The sequence below is a fragment of the Mesoplodon mirus genome, assembly GCF_964341445.2.
Source record: "Mesoplodon mirus genome assembly, contig: HAP1_SCAFFOLD_1253, whole genome shotgun sequence".
Taxonomy (NCBI): domain Eukaryota; kingdom Metazoa; phylum Chordata; class Mammalia; order Artiodactyla; family Ziphiidae; genus Mesoplodon; species Mesoplodon mirus.
In genome coordinates, this window is record NW_028294833.1 from 94226 (window position 1) to 106273 (window position 12048).

Sequence of the window (12048 nt, forward strand, 5' to 3'; positions counted from 1 at the left end):
AAGGGCAGAAATACAGCCAGGCTCAGGAAAGGTCTAGGAAGCAGCTATATCATTTCCAGTAATGTGATCGCCGAACTGCTTTTCAACAAAGGGCGTCTTCCTAATGAACTTCAAAATGAGCTCTGCTGCTTGTTGGAGTTAAAATATATATATATATATCTATATATATATGTTTATACATATATATACGTATACACACACACACACAAGCATGCATATATACATATGATACAAAGAAAGAAAACATATATAAGTGGATGTTTTGTTATTACAACATGCATGCCAGGCATTGGTGACCATGGGAGGTCACCTCCGTGTTTCTGAGCAAGACAGCCTAACACTCATTTTTCCATTATCACTGTTGCCCAGAGTGAACTTGTCAAAGAGATACTCCACCATTCAGACTTCCAAACCCCTCCACCCCCCATCTTGCTACTCATACTTAACCATTAGTATTTGCATAATTAATGCACATAAACATTTCAGGTGAAACTGCAGACACCCTTTATTTTAATCCCTGCCCAATCCCATTCCCTTCACTTGTTCCCCGGAGGCAACTGCAATCATGATTTTCAGGCTATGGTTCTATACTTTCACTATGCACATGCACCCACGTTCACCAGGTACCCCTACCTCACCCCACCCCACCCCAGTCTACCCCCATATACCTACATTATTTATAAGGGGAAGACTGATTTTGTGTTTTCCAGGGCCCCATGGAACACCTTCTCCCTCCCACTGTGGAGATCCTGAGCTGCATCTGGTTGGGGTATGGCTGTGTTCAGAAACTCCTGGATACCTGTTTTAAAACTTAAAAAATGAGAGATTTGCCCACATGAATCAACCAGAGACCTTTATTTATTTATGAACCAATAACTTTATTGGAAGAAACGGAAAAACTGGAAGAAAAAAACTTAAGTGATAAAATAAAGTCCAGGAAAAGAGAGTCCTGCCCTTGTTGCCAAAAAAAAAAAAAAAAAACCAAAACTTAAGTGAACTTCTTCTGCAAGGGCACTCTTGCCGTCTGCATGGCAGGCATGGTGACCAGGGCTCTGGTCACCCCGTGGCTCTGGGGAAGTCCAGTCCAGGCTCATTTCTTCTTGTCGCTGTCGCCCAGGGTGAGCTTGTCAAAGAGTTACCCTGCCAGCTCGACGTCTGGGGCCCCCATCATGCTCAGGGTGGTGACATGACCCTCCAGCTGTCTGATGAGCGCCACCTACTGGCTGAGGTAGTGAGTTGCCAGGAAGTGGAGCAGGTGGGGGTCGCACTTGTCGGTGGCCAGCTGGTGCAGTGGAGCAGGCTCCGGGTCGCTAGCTTCTCCAGGAACAAGGCGCACTTCATGGCCTTGAGGCCGCTCTTGCACTCGTCACTGACTGGCTTCCTGATGTCTTGGAAGTTGAGGCGGCCCCCCGCGCTGGTTCTGCAGGCGCTTCAGGCCCTGGGCCCACAGTGGCGCAGGAAGAACCGGCTGAAGTGCTTCAAGGCCACGTCGTCGCGGTGGAGGTAAAAGGCCACGGCCAGGCACACGAAAGAGGCGTGGAGCTGCAGGGTGAAATGGCTGTTGACGGCGGCCTCGCAGTCGGCGTGGTAGCTCTGGCGCACCTGCGAGGGCGGCGCGGGCAGCGTGGTGGGTGTGAAGGCCAAGGTGAAGGCGAAGCCGCGGGGCCTGCGGTACCTGTCTCGGAGTCCCTTTCACGTGATTTAGCACTTTCCTTCGTCTTGGGTAAGTGCAGACTTCTCTTTTGTTTGTCAGAAAACAAAAGGCTTAGGTGTATTCTTAGAGAAAGAGCTTAACTGTGTGGATGTATTTATCCCCTCCAGCCTCATTTGTCCTTTCACTGCCACTCAGCAAGCATTTTTTTTAACCCCTCGATGTTGTATGGAATGAGCCACAGTGGTAGGAAATACCATTGATCTCAAATTATCTTTCATTCATTCATTCAGTAAATATTTATTGATTACTTAGTATGGCCCAGGCACTGGTATGGGATTTGGGCATATATTAGTAACAAAGAAAGACAAAGTCTGTTCCCATGAGGTTTGTATTCTAGTGGAGAAGCAGACCAAAACAAAACAAAACAAAAAACTACTGTTTTTCTCCCTTTCTTGTCTCCAGTAAATACGTATAAGATATTACACATGTATAAGTCAATATTTTCTTAGAAGTTAAGGATGTTATAGTGGAAGACATAAGACCAATCTAGGTATTTATAATTAATTAATTCAACAGCCATTTCTAGACAGTATTCCAAATATGTGTCAGTGTTTGACTCTGGAGATACACAGAAGAATCAGACATGGTCTCTGTTCTCAAGGTACAAGAAAGAGTGATGGACTGTTTTAAGTGCTCTCAATGGTTTTAAAGTTTTTGGATAAAATAGCTGTTTTCACTTACAGTTTTATTACCATGACTTTGACTAATGTACTTTTTTGGGGGGTCCCTTTATTTCTCTCTGAAAGCTCATGCTGTGCTATAATCATTGTTTATGAAGGAAGCAAAGGATCAAATATCAACTGTCACTTTGTACACTTATCTGAGCAATTTTAGAGGCATTTAATTGTTGAGTCTGTAAAGAAATAGAATAATAACAATGTCTATTTGATAAGTTGATGTTAATGATAGGATCATACATTAGAGATGGAAAAGAACTACATGATCAGTTTCTCAGTGAGATAAAATTGTATTCTATGTTTGCTTAACACCAGTGTTTAGTCTTAATATAATTGCAATCTTTCAAAAATTTCCTTGGAAGAGTCCATTGTAGACTTCACTGGAAGAATCTATTTAAATAGAAGAAATCTTGATTTTGTAGAACATTTTCTCCTTATGTCCCAAGATCATTTAATAATTAATTTATCTGGACAACTTTACTCTTCAAATATTAAAATAATACTATTGAATGGTTCTATGTCTACTAAGGGGTGATAATGGTGTTTCTCAGATTTTTTATCCCTCATCATTACTCCCTAGGTTAGAAGATAATGTTAAAATACATGTTATAACTAAGAGAAACCTAAGGTTTAAAATCTAACTTTTTAAAGGGAAATCAATAAACTAGCATGAACTGGAACCTCAAATTTCCATGAAGGAAATATACATATATCTAAACAAAAACATTGCATCCAGTTTTTCTTTAATGAGGAATGTAAAGCTAAATACAAACACAGAATGAAAAAACTTCAGAGCAGATGATGTTTTTAGAAAAATTTTAAATTTTATTTTTTAAATGTATTTATTTTATTTTTAAATTTTTGGCTGCATTGGGTCTTTGTTGGATGTGGGCTTTCTCTAGTTGCAACGAGTGGGGGCTACTCTTTGTTGCAGTGCATGGGCGTCTCATTGCGATGGCCTCTCTTGTTACGGAGCACGGGCTCTAGGTGCTTGGGCTTCAGTAGTTGTGGCATGCCGGCTCAGTAGTTGTGGCACATGGGCTTAGTTGCTCCGTGTCATGTGGGATCTTCCCGGACCAGGGCTCAAACGGATGTTCCCTGCATTGGCAGGTGGTTTCTTAAGCACTGTGCCACCAGGGAAGCCCCCGAAATTAAAAAAATTTGATAATCAAATTTTATAGTTTATAACTTGGTCTGTGCTAAGATAATGTCTTTTAAAATATCAATATAGGACTATAAGATGAAGGTTTCTTTGAAATGTTTGTGGTCAGTGTTGGTATTATGTTAGGATTCTCCAGAAAAACAGAACCAATAGAAGATATATTTGTATATTATATAAAATAAGGAATTAGCTCACGTGATTATGGAGGCTGACAAGTCTCAAAATCTGCAGTTGCCGTACTTGAGACCAGGAGAGTCCATGGTGTAGGTCCAGTCCAAAGGCCAGGAGGCTCAAGACCCAGGAAATTCAAGTTGAAGGCAGGAAAAAACAATGTCCCTGCTCCAAGGCAGTCAGGCAAGAGGAGTTCCTGCTTACTCAGAGGAAGGTCAGCATTTTTATTTTATTCAGGCCTTCAAATGATTGTATGAGGCTCATCGACTTTAAGGAAAGCAATCTGCTTTACTTAGTCTACTATTTCAAATGTTAACCTCATGGAAAAACACCCTTTCAGGCACAAACGATAACATTTGACTAAATATCTGGGTACCCCCTTTGAAGTTGACATATAAAAATTAGCTATCACAGTATTACTCATGAGAAATGCAGAGTCAACAAATAAAAATTCTCATGCTATAATCTGCAAAAACTGTTTTGACTTTCAGTTCCCTTCATTAATTTACAAATGTTACAGAACTAATAGTTACACAACTGATATTAGACAATAAGTTCTGACTCCGTGTCAATGATTAGCTCTCATTCATTCATTCAGCATATTTCTATTGAGCACCTATTATATGACAGGTATTTTATAGGTACTAACATAAAAACTTGTTCTGTAAGCTCCTCATATTTGTATTTCTTTTGTAGCTAAGTGCTAGTAAATGTTACATATAATTCCTTCTTTGAAAATTAATAGATGAAGTAGGATCAATGGTATAATCGTAAGGAAGTAGACCATAAGTAGCAGCAGTCGGTGGCTTATCTCACTCTCTGTGTTTTGTGTGTGTGTGTGTGTGTGTGTGTGTATACATATGTATAAATCATTTAATGAGAGGTAGTGAAAAGTGATACATCAATATTCTATATCTCTGGGCTGTTCACTCTGCATTACCTCATTATTACAGATACTGGATTAGATTTGATTATTATTACCCATATTTCACAGATAAAGAAATTGTGAATTAAAGTATGTAACATGATCAAACACAGAGCTTATAAATAGCAGAGAGTGACACTCTGAATTGGATTCCTCTCTAGGTAGTTTGGGAAGTTTGGCTGGACCATGAGCTCCATTAGAACAAAGACTGTTCAACTTGTGATGCTAAATTTCACATAGTAGGGGCTCAAAAATATAAATTAAAATATTGAGTGGCCTATGAAAAGCTTTAGTCTCATTATTTCTCCAAATTAAAAAAATGAGTGGGAGTAGATGTTGAATATATATTTAAACTCTATTTCCTTTAGAAGGAAAAAAAATCAAAGACACCCAATGGTGATAAATTACTATTATAATTTTAGTTTAATATGCATAAACATAAAACCAGGCATAGAAATTGGTATGCTTTTATAACTGTAAACCAGACAATTTGTAAATATATGCAAATACAACTATAAAACTATTAAAATTAAGAAGTTCCAATTATGCACCCGATTATGCTTTTTGTCTTAAACACAGTCCCTTGTCACTGAGAACACACTAGTTGACGAGATGCAGGTTCCCTTTCGAGTGCGCCGTGTCTGTGTCCCGACATCCGTGAAAGATCTCAGTGCTCTACCGCCCTTCTGTACTGAAGACATGACGTACTTTAGCTCATATGATGATTCATAATGTATTTTTGCTTTCAGGTAGTGGAAGTCATCATTCAAATAGTGTCTGTCCATGTTCTTTTTTATTAGTTTGTGAAAAGTAATTCTGATGCAGTTTGTTGATTTCATGAAATACCATTAAAAGCCTCAGTAACTTCAATAACTGAAGAGGCTGTTCAAACTGGGAATTGAGGGGGAAGAGAACTACGGACAGAATTTTAAGGGATAACACTCTTCCCTTTGAGTTTCATTCTATTAAACTATTTTTCACCTCCCAGTCATCACTTTAAAAGGAAATTTTAGTGTTTGCAGCTGGTAAAATGTGACTATAAGGGTGGACATGCGACAGTTGTCCTTTTTACACTAGAACATGCCAGCCTAGCAGCAGTCACACTCAGTGTGATTCAAAACACACACGCAGGCATGGACAGTGAGTTTGTGCTGCTGCATTGAGCTATAGACAGATCCAGATAATTCTGAAAATGCTTCCAGTCATTTTTCATTTGGATGTAAACACAAGAACAGATCCATGGAATTCACCAATACAGGTAGAGAACACTGAGTTAGAATGGCATGGACACACCATATATCTAGTCAATAACTATCTAGGACCTAATATATTCCAGCTTTGTGCTAAATGCTGAATGATTGCAACAGGCGTTGACTTTAATCTCATGGGCCCTAGAGTCGGTTTCAGTTCACTATGTTCACTGACAGAATGTATATGTGATGAATGTAAAATTAGATGCTAATGAGTTGATAATAGAATATGTATATATATATTGAAATATTCATATATATTCAATAATATTTTGTTTGAAATCTTTACTACTATTGTCACAGATACAGAAATTGCTACAGATGTTCTCATACCTTTTCCTACATAGCAATTAGGTTTAGGGAAAATAATTTTGGTGGAATGGTGTTAGTCAACCTACAAATCCAGAATGTCTTGGTTGAAGGTGTAGATACTTTGTTTCACTAAAATCAAGTGTAAGTTTTTCCAAACAAGTTAGGAAAAAAATGCAAAATCCTTATAAAATGTTCCTTATGATTCCATACCTTACTATACTATTAACCCAATGTGTTAATAAGCTTGTATTTAATGTAATCATTATTCTTCATAATTTGACATAAGTAATGTGCTCTCACATTTTAATTTTCTAAATTTTTTTTTTTTGCAGGACGCGGGCCTCTCACTGTTGTGGCCTCTCCCGCTGCGGAGCAGAGGCTCCGGATGCACAGGCCCAGCAGCCATGGCTCACGGGCCCAACCGCTCTGCGGCATGCGGGATCCTCCCGGACTGGGGCACGAACCCGTGTCCCCCGCAACGGCAGGCGGACTCTCAACCACTGCGCCACAAGGGAAGCCCTAATTTTCTAAACTTTTAAACCATATTCTCAATGACTTATTTGCTGATTTCCTTTTTTATAAAAATATGATACCTCAACCAACCACTGTTAAACTCAGCAAAAAGCAGTTTCCAAAGTAAATGTTTTGTAAAGTGTTTCCTGTGTATTACTCACATTTATTACTTTTCCTCTGACCTTTTTATATTTCAGTTCATACATGAAAAATAAACAATGTCCTTTTGACTTATTTTCTTGAAGTCTTTTGCCATTTTCCAAATATATCTGAGTAGTTAAGGTCAGTTAAACCTATTTAAAGTTTCAAATTTCTAGGAAATATCTGATATTTAGTAACTTTCTGCCCAAATGATTTTAAATCTCATTTATTATAAAGTGAATTAAAAGATTGGCATACGTTCTTTAAATAGAAAGATTATCAACCTGCTTTTGCTAATGTAGATGGTGCTCTTCAGTTCTGATTTCATACATGACAAACAACCCAGGATTAAAGGCTCATTAATAATCTGCCAAATACTGTCAGCTGTATGACTCAATGCTCCATTAGTAATGTAATCCATTGATTTTCTTCTGCCAGAAAAGTGATTGTTTGAAACCATTGGCAGTAATATAAATTTATACATTATATGTGTGTGTGTGTGTGTGTGTGTATCTCTTGGAAGAGAGACTGAACGCCAAGACAAAACCTTGCATTCCTTTACAGGACGTGCAATGCAGATCTATTGTGGAGTAACTGCTGGATCTGGGAAGGAAGGTGAGGCTAAAGGCAGCCCATTAGAAAGGGAAGAGGCTGTTGGAACTGGGAGTTGAGGGGAAGAGAACTACTGACAATTTTAAGGGATAACACTCTTCTTGCCTTTGAGTGTCTGTGTGGTAGAGTCCATGGCCTAGAGTAGAAGGGGGAAGCTGTACTAGAGCAGCTTCTGGTGGCGGGAATATTATTTTCTTATACATGCAGCTATTGAAACATTGCTTAACATTCCTCAGATCTTAACTGTCAAGGACAAAAAACAGTAATGATAACTGGAAATGTCAGTTCCACATCCACAATAATCTATTTACAATTGCTTCCCTCTTTCACGAGTTCTCTATCAATTATCCACGCTTTTATCCCCCCCCCCCAAATCATCACTTTTTCCTTAATCACATGTATTCCTCAGTTATGCTGTAGAGAACTGCAGTTTTCCCTTCGTGGCCCTTCCCCCTTAATCCTTTTTTTTTTTATTTTCCACATTAACAATCCCTAATTTTTAGAAAAAAAGACAATAGTATATAAATGAATCAAGGTGCAGAATTCCTCAGATTATAAAAATCAATTCCTGGAGCGTTATTGATTGGTAACTATATTGATCACATCAATGTAAGTATTTTAATCAGTCTGTCTACAGAGATTGCAGCTACAAGATAAAAAAACATAATCAGTTTATTCAGTTGTTACAAATGTAGGAGGGGGAAATGGAAATAGGATTAACAAGATTTTATGCAGAACCAAGAGTCCACTTCCTTTTCTTTCCAGAGACACTATTCTATAAACCATGGTATTGCTTCTCCTAGCCAGACTATGAAGCATGTTTGGTTAGATTACATTTTGAATTATACCAGTTCCTTGGAGTAAATGTCTCTATGGGACACTTGGGTTTATAAAACTCTGTTTCATAGCTGGATGATGTAGAGCATCCCTCAGACTATCTTGTTGCAAAAGAATGCTGTTGGGTCAAATGAACAAGAGAAAACAGGTAATAATATAATATTAGAACTCTCTACAAAATAACATCTCAATTCACATTTTGCGCTACGTCCAGTGACATCTTAGAAAACCATTCTGTGTGTATGTATGTATGGAGTGCACAGATTCGTACGTACATATTGGGCTTTGATCACGAATGTTAATGTTCGCTAAAATTTGTACCTTAATGTGGATTGTAGTATGAATATATATGTAGTAAATTATTATAAAGAGATATGATTATTAATATAAAATAGGATTCTGTATTTTATAATTAGGGTTAGAGTGGTATAATTTTAAAAAAATAATAATATTGAATATTTTTGCCTACCCTTCCAATATTGGACGTTAGTTAGGTAAAGCAGACACTAGTGGAAACATGCATCTTAGCTGATTGTGTATGTATATACTCTGTCCATTTTTAATTCTTTAAAAAATACAAATGTTGTATTAGAAGCCATGGAGTGTTAGAAGTCAGCGGTAGTGAAAAACTGAGGTTATTGATGATTTTGTGTTTTCATATCCACAATATGAAGTGATTTTGGAAGTTTTTTGCTAGCTACTAGAAAATAAGCTAAGATTTATGTTAGCTCTTTGAATGCATCTACCGAAGTTCCATCACTAGGAAAGTGAGGTCACCCTTCTTTGATTAAATCATCAAACATAACATAGTACCATTTACATGTCCTCAAAGTTTTATTACAACACAATTAATAGCCAAGATTTTAGCTATTTACAAGGTCTTCTAACTATATACCAGATAGTTTGATGTGTACATGGCATGAACTACCTTATAAAATAGAGCTGCCTCTTTTTATTTTCTAAATATTATAATCTATCTATATTAGTGAACTGGAGCTGTGGATCAGATGATAAGATATGCATAACTGTGTGCACTGAGTGATTGGAATGCCACTTGTTATCTTTTTTCTGGAAATGTCTATATAAGAAAATAAAAGGTACTTTATAGAAATATGAAAAACATAGCAGCCTGATACTGTTCATTCTTACCCTTTTTGGGAATTTGAATAAGTAATTTATTCTCCCTTAACCTCAAGTTCTCTATTTAAAAAAGTGACCTTGGACTAGATCCTGTTGCAGATACTGTGGTCAAATGATTTTATGCCCAGGGATTCCAGCCGTTGGCTGTGAATCAAAATCAGTTGAGGAAATTCTGATTCAGCAAGTTCGGGGTTGAACTCTGGCATATGTACAGTTGACCCTTGAACAACTTTGGGGTTAAGGGTGTGGACCCTCACACAGTCGAAAATTCAAGTATGACTTTACAATCGGCCTTCCGTATCTATGGTTGAACATCTTCATATTCAGTCAACCCCAGACTGAGTAGTACTGTAGATTAAGTGAACCCACCCGGTTCAAGTCCGTGTGGTTCAAGGATCAACTGTACTTTTAAGAAGTGCCACAAGTGATTCTGATACTCAGCCAGGATATGGAATATTGATTCTATGCTATTTGACGCAAAGAACAAAATGGGAATCTCTCAGTCTATATATTGATTATAACTTATCTAAATATCATACCTTACTAAGAAAAAATATCATTGGGTGTAGCAATGGTAAAATAGCTACAGTGTATTTCATTATAAGAGAAGATGGTTACAGTGTTACTGGTAGAAAAATGATCAGAATAGTGTATTAGTTAGGGTTCTCCAGAGAAACACACCTAATAGGATATTTATATTATATTGTATTGGATTGGATATATAATAGGTTATTGTATTTTATATAATAGGGTAAGCTATCGTATTGCGGTTGACCCTTGGACCATATGGGTTTGAACTGTGTGGGTCCACTTATCCACGGATGTTTTTCAGTAAATACTGCAGTGCTACACGATTCGTGGTTGGTTGAATCTGCGGACGCAGAACCGGATTATGCAGTTTTTAACTGCACTCTAACCCCCATGTTGTCCAAGGATCAAATGTATATATGTGGGGAGGGGAGATTTCTTTTAAGGAATTGTCTATTGGCTTTGGTTTATGTGATTTTGGGGCTTGGCAAGTCAGAAATCTGCAGGGTAGGTCAGCAGGTTGGAAATTAAGGTAAACGTTCATGTTGCAGTCTTGAGTCCCAAAGCTAGAAACTCAGACAGAGTTTCTCTATTGCAGTCTGGAGGCATAGTTCTTTATTCATGGGAGGACTTCAGTCTTCATTCTGAAGGCCTTCAACTGATTGGATGACGTCCAGCACACTATGGAGGAATCATCTGCTTTTCTCAAAGTCTACTGATTTACAAGTTAATCACATCTAAAATACACCTTGACAGCAGCTTCTAGACCAAAGAACCAGGCACCATAGACTAAGTTTACATGTAAAATTAACCATCATAAATGGTAAACATGAGTGAGGGCTAGCTGATGCAGGCAGAAGAATGCCGAAGTGGGTTCATTCAGAGGGAATGTGATTGGGTGTCAGAGGAGGGCTGGCATATGCTGTGTGGGTGGAGGAGGCAGCAAGGTTGTGGACTACTTGAATCTGTTGGGGCTCAAAACTGGTGCCCTGAGCCAGCATGAATTCTACCACAGTAAATGTGGTAGGCAACTGAGGGTGGGCAGAGACACACAGGATGTCATACTTGAGACCAATTAGGCTTCATTTAACCAGTGAGTTTCATCACGTTGATTTTCATAGTTTATTCTCATTCCCTTGTTCATCTGTTCATTATAGAACACTCCAGTCAGAGCCTTTCAACTTGCTTGAGCATTTGTTAATTAGCTTAGTGGTGTTGGTTTTGGTTGTCAGTACAGCACTCTTCATTTTTGGAGTAGTATCACTTCATACTAAGGCAGTTGTTGCCTATTGATTGAACAGGCCCGTTGTAATTTCTCTGCACTCCATAGCAATATCACTTTTCTTCAACCCAGGAAGGGTTGATTGAATAAGCAAGTTGCTTCCACTTTTAGTCTTTGAGCTGCCACTTGGATACTTACCATACTTTGAATCCACTTGCCAAACTATCATGACCCTGTTATCCTGTGTGCCCACCAGTTATATACATATTATCTTTCCTTACTATCTTGCATATGCTGAATTTTGACTTTCTTCAAATTTGGTTACCTTGGATAATACCATTACTACTTTGGTTTTTAAAGCCTTTAAAAGTCTTTTGGGACTATAAAAGGCACAAGGCTCTAGAAATGGAATCCTCAGATTTTGGTGTGCATAAGATTCACCTATAGCTATATGAAATGCAGGTTCTTGGCTCCATTTCTAGAAAATTCTGATACAATTTATATGGAGAGAGGGGGTTTTGCAAATCTGCACTTTACAGGAGCTACAGTTTCTACTATGCTTAATAGCTATTCTGTGTTGATTCATCATAATGCAATGCAACTATGCACTTAAACAAAAACTAAACCTTCTTTTGAGAATATTAGATTCATCAAACAGTTGCAGAAATAGTACAGAGAGTTCTCATATACTCTTCACGCATCTTACTCTAATGTTACTATTTTACGTAGTACATATGTTAAAACTAAAAAGACAGCGGTGCATTACTTTTAGCTAAACTCCAGACTTTATTCAGATTTATCGATTTTTTTTTTACAATTATGTCTTTTTTCTGTTCTCGGACCT

General features: G+C 37.9%; 1 pseudogene across 1 annotated transcript; it reads right to left on the reverse strand.

Annotated features, from left to right (window-relative positions):
* Nucleotides 1–1090: 1090 nt before the first annotated feature.
* LOC309797942 (ferritin heavy chain-like) lies at nucleotides 1091–5434 on the reverse strand (annotated as a pseudogene). Its single transcript has 2 exons — nucleotides 5358–5434; nucleotides 1091–1675 (listed from the first exon to the last, which is right to left on the reverse strand). The product of its transcript is annotated as a ferritin heavy chain-like (transcript).
* Between the last annotated feature and the right edge of the window lie 6614 nt (nucleotides 5435–12048).